The 10,373-nt window shown below is 34.5% G+C and overlaps 1 non-coding gene across 1 annotated transcript; it reads left to right on the top strand.

Moving 5' to 3' along the window:
* Window positions 1-9,759: 9,759 nt before the first annotated feature.
* LOC139903610 (small nucleolar RNA R71) lies at window positions 9,760-9,866 on the top strand. The gene has a single exon (XR_011778420.1). It is a non-coding gene; the product is annotated as a small nucleolar RNA R71 (small nucleolar RNA).
* The last annotated feature ends 507 nt before the right edge of the window (window positions 9,867-10,373 follow it).

Here is a 10,373-nt window from a genome sequence, read left to right as displayed (position 1 = left end):
TTTAGATATCATTGAATTTCATGAGTTTGTAATTCTCAATCTTTAAGGTCAATCTCAAGGATTGAGTAATATCAGTCTTAAAAGCTGATTTTTGATCTTTAAGGAGATTATCCTTTCTGGGGATCTGATTCATTAGTCTTATCCAGCTAATTTGCACGGCGTCCTCCCCATTTTACAAGACAGATCCTCTCATGGTTAGGATAAGTCTGACCACTTGGCGACCCTGTTTGATGCTGAGGTCCGTGGATTTCCTGCTGATTTTAGTGATGACTTTTTTAGATTTTTCGTCAACCTACAGCTGGTCTTGACGACAACTTCATGACCTAAATCAAGAAGCGCGTTTCTTTTTCGGAAGACTTTACTTCCTTTTAATGATGGAATTGATTCATCGTGTAGATCCATCTTTCTTTCAAATATATTACAATAAATCGGGTAAAACTGATTAAAATCGTCCAAAACAAAAGTATCTTCAGTTATTTGTACAAAAATATGTGATATATGTTCAAAATAACTTGGTAAATTTTCCCACACTTGGCTTTTATTTTCTTTTATTTGCTTTTTTATTGTCCTCTATTCCATTTTAAATGAATTCTAACATTTTGGTTTGTTTCTCAATTTATGTCCTTTCTGAGGTAACAATAATTTTGGTGTTAACACCTAGTTTTATCATTCATAAATATATATAAACATGATTTTGAGTCCATTTAATTGAAAATTTTGAAAATTTTTACTAGAATTGGGTAGTCAGTATATAAGACTAGGGCTGTTCTTTATTATCAGAGAGCACTAGATTCTAATACAACTACTGCTTTACTAGTATTTTTAATGGTAACCAAGTGTTTAAATCAAAAAATTTTAAAATCCCGAAAGAATTTAACCTCTTCCCACACTTAAGATCTTGCAATGCCCTCATTTGCAAGAAATCAGTAACAATTTAAATTATTGAGGGTGATTAGCGTAGAAAAATGATTAAATTTTACCAAAGTTTCCAAACATATTGGCGTTTGTTTGCTAAATGATAAATGGTGCACATCATTTGTTCATTCCGTCTTATTGTTACATCACATTTGTTTTTTGTTTTGTCGTCAAAAGTACTAGCTTTTGCTGAACTTAATGCCAGTCTTTGAAAATGCGCTGTTTTACCCTGTTTTGTACAATTGACAATATACATACAATACAAATATAAACATGCATGACAATTTGAAATGGGACTTAATATCCCACTTTCAAATCCTAAATGTGAAATATTAGTACACAATAATAATAAAAATGATAAAAAATTACATAAATATATCCAATAACATAAGTTTAAACATGAAAAAGTAAAAAGATAAAAACATAAAAATCATAAAAATAACCAAATCAGTCTGGATAGAGGTTCCAGTTCATCTCGTCAGGTGGCTTCCATTGTTGGTTATAGGTGTTCTGATAGGCTTGGTTATAGTCATACCGGTTAAAGGGTGGTTGGATGTCTGGGTTGTGTGGCAGAAAATGAGCAGGTCGAGTAGGCACGTAATTATTTGGTACCTGATATGATAGCTGGCTCATGATTTGGTGCTGATGAACTAACCAGCTATCGTGTTGGCGTCGCCTATAATCCTCGTATACTCGCTCGGAGTTCCACTGCTCGTACATACTATGTCTGGACGCTCTCGTCATTGCTTCCTCATCTATACGAACGTGGACATCAAGAATAGCATCTCGAAAGACATCCCTAATGTCTTCCGCTTCCTCCATTTCCTCGTCTGAGCCTCTCTCTACCTGAGGATGATTACCTTCATAGGGCAATGCCTAGTTGCGTCTACTCTTCAATACCTTAGCACCCACATAAACCCGCAATCCTATGGTCTCATCCTGTTCTCTACAAACCTGTAATGGACCCCATTGGTTCCTATCAACACCTAAATACTCTCCAATGAGAGTAACAAAAATACCTCCTCCTATTATACTCCCGTCCTGCATTCCTTCTACCATTTTAGATAAATAAAAACCAACACAGTAAGGGATATTAACAAAGCTTCTCGGGTCTCGAATACACTTTAGGTAAAATAAATCATGTAAGGTCATTTTCTCCTTATTGTGACCTCTCTGTGTAATCGAGTTAGCCAAAAATCTATGAATTACACGAAGCTCAGCTTTGTTAATATGTAAGTAGGAGTGTTTTCCTCCCAGTGTAAAAACATTATAGTTTGACATACGCCTCCAAACGGCGTTCGCGTCAAAGTTCCTATCTACCCTTTCACCACGATAAATCAAACTCATACAATCGGGTAGTAGCAATTCACTAGGAGTGTAAATCTGTAATGCCCTGGCCATGTCCATCATGGACATCCTGTACATCCTACCGCCAAGGATAAATCTAAGAAAACTTATCATCTAACCTATCTACATCTACATTTAACGCTATAGTACTCATCAGCTCAACACACCATTCCTTATATACAGGTCTACGAATGGTGAAAATACGTTCTCAATCTATAAAAGAAGAACTGCCATACCTTTGAATCAAATGCTATCTAACACGGTCAGCTAGATGGACCGTTTCCAAAGGATTCCAATCAATTACTCTCGGCACCTCTACCTCTTTTGTTACCAATTTAAATTTATTACTTTGATATGCCGGGTAATCTCTCCATCGTCTATCGAATCTCAGATTAGGATGCAATGTGTGTTCCGGAATTGTTGGGTATTCTACAGGTGGATGTGGCGAAAATGCTATGAATTCATTAGGTAACTGTAGCGGATCATAATAAGGTACGTGCTGATCAGGTTGTTGTTGTGGTTCCTGTTGTGGTACTTGTTCAGGTTCTGGCTCGTATTGCATTTCTGGTTCTGGTTCTGGAGCAGGTCGTCTAGATGATGATGATCCTGAACCTCCAGTATCGGCTCTCTGCAAAACACATTAAACACAAAATTTGTGCATCCAAATATGCATTAGTGTTAGCAAAATAACAATTTAAAACAATCACACTAACATGTTAAATCAAAATTAAACTTATACACATTTTCACAATTTTTACAATTCTATACTTTTTCAAATAAGCACATATGGAAATGTAGACAAAGTTCATAAGCATTTAACTCAAATAACATGTCAAAATAGTCATTACTAACAATTAAACAAGTCTCAAATGGCAAATATATCAAATTAATCAAGTTCATGAATTTTGGACTTAAAAAGTCCACTTTAATCTCCAAAAATCATGTTTAGGATCAATGTTTGTATCATTTAACTACCTAAACATGTTACACTACTCAATTAAGCAATAATTCATGACAAAAATCGGCCATAACCTGTTTATATCAAAAAGCCCCAAATTGCTCAAGAACACAAACCCTAAATTTCTAAAAAATTTGAAGTTTTTGGCTTCAAATCATGTTAAATAGCATCAATCTAGGTTATACATGCATAAAATACTATCAATTTAACACTAATTACACTAGAAATTAACAAAATTGCATTAGGTAAAATATTGGTAATTATCACAAAAACTAGGAATTTATAGAGTTTAGGGGTGTAATTTTTACCTTTTTGCTGAAGAATGAGAATCTAGGTATGATTAGAGCAAGAAATTTGACGAATTACGGTAAATTTTGGTGAAATTTTGTGAAGATTTGAGAGTATTTTTGGGTATGTGTGTGTGTTGTGGAGAAAGACAGACCAGTCGACTGCTCTTGTATCAGGCCTAATTTCCAGCCTCATGCGATCGCATGAGGTTGGAGTGTAAACCCCATGCGATCGCATGGAGGTCCGGGTACAGTGTTTTTGCCTTTTTTTTTTTAATTTTATAAAACCTTATAACTTTTTAAAATATTTAATTAATTAAATTCTAAAAATTTTGTTTTCATTTAGGAGCGAGGGCGTTTCGGAACGTTGTCCTAGTTCGTCCCTCGACATAATTTTAAAATTTCGTCAATTCAAAGCGCGGTTTTAAAAGTAAAGATTTTTGGGTTTTTTAAATATTTTTAGCATACTTTAATTCAATAAGATTAAAAATAATGATGATAAAAGTTCTCATCCCTCCCTTGAGTAGAGCAATTTCGGTTCAACGACCTAGTCTTCAACTCACGACGAATTTTAAAAATCATATTTTTAACTTAGCAAAATAAAGTAAATTTTTGTTTTTAAATTCACACCAAACTTAAATTTAAAATGCATAAAATTAAAAATTCATATTAAAAATTCACACCAAACTTATATTATATTTTTGTTTTTATACATACAAACTTATATTAAAAATATTAATTTTTCAGATATTTACAATTTTAAATATATTGATTTAAAAATTTTACAATATTATTTTAATATTAATTTTAAAAACATGGTAAAAATAAAATAAAAATCTTTTTGGTCTTTTATCCCACTTTAATCAATCAAATATTATCAAAAATATACGCCCCTCTTTTCGGTAAAGTAATTTCGGTTCAACGACCTAATTTAACTCATGACGAATTTTTGAAATATTTTGGTTGAATGATTAAAGATATTTATACCTTAAGAATAAACGGTAAATTTCGCAGTGATGTAGTAAATTTTTGTATGATATCAATAATTTCGGTCGCAAGACCTAATTTTATTGAATACCAATTTAATACTTTATAGCAAACAAATTAGCGTTTATTATCAAAAGGTTAAAAAATAAAAATAAAAATACAAACTGTACAAACTTACCTGTGAAATATATTTCTTAGTGATATGCTCTAGCCCACTCATAAGATAGTCAGACTAATTGGTTTTCCATGGCTACATAGGCGTAACCTCGAGCATTTAACGTTTTTTCTTCTAAACATATAAACGGTCCGTCTCTGCATAAAGTAACGAACTCGGTATTGGAATATGTCTGATTCGTCGAGCATTTTCCTTCATGTGACCATTTTCCGCATTTGTGACATCTTTCAAGGTGTCGTGCTCTTCTTTTCGCTACAGATTTTGATTTTCCTTTACCAAATTGTAACTTATTATTTTCGCATCTGGATTCTTTTTTACTCCGTCTAATTTACTTCTGATTAATGATACTATTTCACTTGGAAATGTGTCATTATTACGTTTAGTAATCAAAGCGTGTAGCATTAGACCATGGTTTAATTCACAGGAAGTCTTCATCTCGTAAAAACCTAAAAAAAAAAAAAATTCAGAATGAGGGGAGAAGACTAGTTCTTTAGGGTCTGCTAGGGAAAGACCATTCGGGTTCCATTTTCGAGAACTACACGAAAACAGAAAATCTAACTCTAACATAAAAACATATTATCCTTTAAAGACTTGATTCTCCCCACACTTAGTTAGCTGTGGTGTTGAAATTGTGATTAACTTCGTTGTCGACTTCCATTGGACTATCTATGTAATGTTTAACTCTGTGACCATTAACCTTAAATTCAATCCCATTTGAATTTATTAATTCTATTGTTCCGTATGGAAAAACTCTTTTGACTATGAATGGTCCAGACCATCTTGATTTCAATTTTCCAGGAAATAGCTTGAATCGTGAATTGAAAAGAAGAACTCTATCTCCTTCTTTAAATTCTTTTGAACTTCTGATTCTTTTATCATGCCATTTCTTCGTTCTTTCTTTATAGATTAACATATTTTCGTATGCTTCTTGTCTTAATTCTTCTAATTCGTTTAGTTGACTTAACCGTAGACGTCCAGCTTCATGTAAATCAAGATTACATGTCTTCAAAGCCCAAAATGCTTTGTGTTCAATTTCTACTGGAAGATGACATGCTTTTCCGTAAACGAGTTTAAAAGGTGTGGTACCAATTGGAGTTTTGTAGGCTGTTCTAAAAGCCCAGAGTGCATCCTCCAATTTTATGGACCATTTCTTCGGATTTGATCCTACGGTTTTCTCTAAAATACGTTTTAAAGCTCGGTTGGTATTTTCAACTTGTCCACTTGTCTGTGGATGATAAGCAGTGGAGATTTTATGAGTTACTCCATATCTTTTGAGAACTTACTCAAGTTGATTATTACAGAAATGAGTACCCCGATCACTTATTAAAGCTTCCGGTGTTCCAAACCTTGCAAAAATACGTTTTAAAAAGTTGACTACAACTCGTGCATCGTTAGTTGGGAGAGCTTGTGCTTCTGCCCATTTAGATACATAATCAATGGCTACTAGAATGTAGAGATTATTATGAGATTTTGGAAATGGACCCATAAAGCCAATACCCCAAATGACAAATACTTCACATACTTGAATGACATTTTGTGGCATTTCATCACGGTGACTTATTTTTTCGGCCCTTTGACAAGCATCACAGGATTTGCAAAGAAGGTGTGCGTCTTTGTAAATTGTAGGCCAATAGAATCCAGCATCGTAAACTTTTCTTGCTGTTAGTTGAGGCCCATAATGCCCTCCTGTTGGTCCGGTGTGACAATGGTTTAAGATTTTACTAGCTTCATCTCCGAATACACATCGGCGTATTGTTCCATTTGAACAACTTTTAAACAAATGTGGATCTTCCCAGAAATAGTGTTTTATATCACTAAAGAATTTCTTTCGTTTTTGGTACGACAATCCTTTTTCAAGGAATCCACATACTAAGTAGTTTGCATAGTCTGCAAACCATGGAATTTCATTATAATCTATCTTCAATAGATATTCATCAGAAAAGTTGTCTTGTATGGCCGATTCATTTAGAACTTCTAATTCGGGATTTTCAACACGAGAAAGATGATCAGCGGCGAGATTTTCTGCTCCCTTTTTATCTCGGATTTCAATATCGAACTCTTGTAAGAGTAAGATCCAACGGATTAATCTTGGTTTAGCATCTTGTTTCGAAAATAGGTATCTAAGAGCAGAATGGTTGGTATAGACCACCGTTTTAGCTAGAACGAGATATGAATGAAATTTGTCAAAAGCAAAGACAATAGCAAGGAGTTCTTTTTCAGTAGTTGTGTAATTTATTTGTGCTCCTTGTAACGTCTTACTAGCATAATATATGCATCGCAATTACATCTACTTTAGCTCTATCCACTTCAATTCCTTCCTTTGAAATTTTATGACCAAGAACGATGCCTTCTTAAACCATGAAATGGCATTTCTCCCAATTAAGTACTAGATTTGATTGTTCGCATCTAATAAGCATTCGTTCAAGATTAACTAGACATGATTCAAAAGTATCACCGAAGACTGAAAAGTCATCCATGAAAACTTCCATGCATTCTTCTATTGAAAAATCGCCATCATGCACCTTTGAAAGGTTGCAGGGGCGTTGCAAAGTCCAAATGGCATGCGTTTGTAAGCAAAAGTACCATAAGGGCACGTGAACGTGGTTTTTTCTTGGTCCTCGGGTGCTATTGGAATTTAAAAATATCCGGAAAAACCATCAAGAAAACAATAGTAACTATTTTCGGCTAATCTTTCCAATATTTGATCAATGAAAGGTAAGGGAAAGTGATCTTTTCTGGTGGCGTCATTTAATTTTCTATAATCAATACATACACGCCATCCTGTTACAGTCCTAGTAGGAATAAGCTCATTTTTCTCATTTGTAATGACAGTCATGCCACCCTTCTTAGGCACGCATTGAACTGGGCTTACCCATGGACTATCAGAAATTGGATAAATTAAACCTGCATCAAGCAGTTTAATAATTTCTTTCTTAACAACATCTTGCATATTAGGATTTAGTCTTCGTTGGCGTTGCACATACGTTTTATGACCTTCTTCCATAAGGATTTTATGTGTGCAATACGAAGGACTTATTCCTTTAATATCATGAATCTTCCATGCAATATCTGGTTTATGAGCTTTCAACACAGAAATGAGTTGAGATTTTTCATTTTCAGTAAGAGAAGACGATATTATTACAGGTAATTCAGATTCACCATGTAAATAAGCGTATTCCAAATGGTTTGGAAGTGGTTTTAACTCTAATGTCGGTGGTTCTTCTATCGATGATTTATATCGATATCTGACTTCTTCTTTTAGCATTTGAAGTTCTTCTGTTGTTGGTTCGTAATCATTAGCCATGAGTGCGGCTAACATTTCAGCTTCATCAATTGGTTCATTTCCTTCTCCTAAAGAACATTCTCCTGTTCCTTGTAATTCTGGAAATTCTTCTAACAATTCTGCATGTGAATCTATAGTTTGAATATAATAACATGTATCATCTGCAGATTGCGGTTGTCGCATGGCTCTATCAACAGAAAAGGTAACACTCTCGTCCTCTATACTTAGGGTAAGTTTCTTACCGAACACGTCTATTATTGCTTTAGCCGTGTTTAAGAATGGTCTTCCTAATATGAGAGGAACTCGAGAATCTTCTTCCATGTTCAGAATAACAAAATCTACTGGAAATACAAAAGTACCAACTTTAACTAGCATGTTCTCCATTATCCCTCTAGGATATTTTACTGATCGATCGGCTAGTTGTATGCTTATTCGTGTTGGTTTCAATTCTCCAAGGTCTAGTTTAGCGTATAGTGAATACGGCATTAAATTTATACTAGCACCTAAGTCTGCTAATGCTTCTATTGAACTAAGACTTCCCAGAAAACATGGAATGGTGAAACTTCCTGGATCAGATAGTTTTTCTGGTATTTTATTCAACAGCACTGCAGAACAATTAGCATTCACGGTAACAGCCGAGAGTTCTTCCATTTTCTTTCTATTCGTGATTAGATCTTTTAGAAATTTAGCATATCTAGGCATTCCTTAAATCATATCAATGAAAGGAAGATTTACATTTATCTGTTTAAACATATCTAAGAATTTGGATTGCTCGGCTTCAAGTCTCTCTTTTCTCATTTTACTTGGGTAAGGAAGTGGTGGTTGGTATGGTTTAACATAAGGTTTAGCCTTAACTGTGTTATCTTCATTAACCTTTTCAACTACCGGTTCTTTTTCCTTATCTTGATCAGGTTGTGGTTCTTGTGGAGTAGGAATAGCTTCATCAGAAATTACAGGTATTTCAGGTGGTTTAAGTGTAATACCACTTCTTGTGGTAATGGCTTTAGCTGTTTCATTTCGGGGGTTAGCATTTGTATCACTAGGTAGACTTCCCGGTTTTCTTTCACCTATTAACCTTGCTAGGTTACTTACTTCTTGTTTCAAATTTTGAATAGAAGCTTGTTGATTTCTAAATGCTTGAGCATTTTGTTCATTGGTTTGTTTCTGAGATGTAAAAAACTGCGTTTGAGATTCAACTAGCTTCGTCATCATATCTTCTAAATTTGGCTTTTTATCATCGGTTTGTGGTGGTTTGTTTTGAAAATTAGGTCTTTGCTGATTGTAAGTATTATTGGATACTTGTTGATTACTAGGACCTTGTTGGTTGTTGTATGGAACATTTCGATTATAATTCTGGTTTTGATTGTAAATTGGTCTTGACGGTGGATAATTATTCTGATAATTATTTCCAGGCCTTTGGTTTATGTATGCAACATTCTCTCTTTGTTCCATTGTTAGTTTAATACTGAGACAATCTTTTGTTAAATGTGGTCCTCCACACTGCTCACAACTAATTCGTATTGAGTGGATATCTTTAGTCATCTTTTCCATTCGTCTCTCGACAACATCTATCTTTGCGGAAATGGAATCTAAGTCATGGCTAGAATCGGCTCTAGCTGCTTTAGATGATCTAACGATATCTTTTTCTTGGTGCCACTCATGTGAGTGGGAAGCAGTGTTATCAATAATTTTGTAAGCATCAGTTTCTATTTTCTTCATAATGGAACCACCAGCTGCTATATCAATGTCTTTCCTTGTAGTGATGTCGCATCCTTGGTAGAATATTTGTACTATTTGACAGGTGTCTAAACCATGTTGCGGACATCCTCTCAATAACCTTCCAAATCTTGTCCACGCCTCATATAGAGTTTCATTTGGCTTCTGTGTAAACGTAACAATTTCTCCTTGAAGTCTCACGGCTTTAGATGCCGGAAAGAATTGCTTAAGAAATTTTTCAACTAAAATATCCGATGTATCAATCGCCCCTTCAGGTAATGATTCTAACCAATCTTTGGCTTCTCCCTTTAAAGTTCAGGGAAATAACATGAGATATATCTGTTCATACTCCACTTCTCTTATTTTAAGTAGTATGCAGATCCTATTAAAGGTACGAAGATGTTCATTTGGATCTTCCTTCGGCGCACCACTAAATTGACATTGATTAGTCATCATGTGTAGAATTTGTCCTTTGATTTCATAATTTGGCGCATTAATGTCTGGTTGAGTAATTGCGTGACCTTGGCCAGTGCGTTTAGCTCTCATTCGGTCTTCCATACTTAGAGGTTTCAGATTTTCCATGATTGAATTTGTTGAATCTGAATCACTAGAGGATTCTGATTTAATGGTTGGTTCCTCAACAATCTCTATTTGAATGATTGGTGGTTCCGGAGAAAAAATTAATGGTTCAGGATCTATGATTTG

The sequence above is a fragment of the Rutidosis leptorrhynchoides genome, chromosome 3 (genome assembly GCF_046630445.1).
Source record: "Rutidosis leptorrhynchoides isolate AG116_Rl617_1_P2 chromosome 3, CSIRO_AGI_Rlap_v1, whole genome shotgun sequence".
Classification (NCBI taxonomy): domain Eukaryota; kingdom Viridiplantae; phylum Streptophyta; class Magnoliopsida; order Asterales; family Asteraceae; genus Rutidosis; species Rutidosis leptorrhynchoides.
This window is presented reverse-complemented; position numbering and strand designations above follow the sequence as displayed.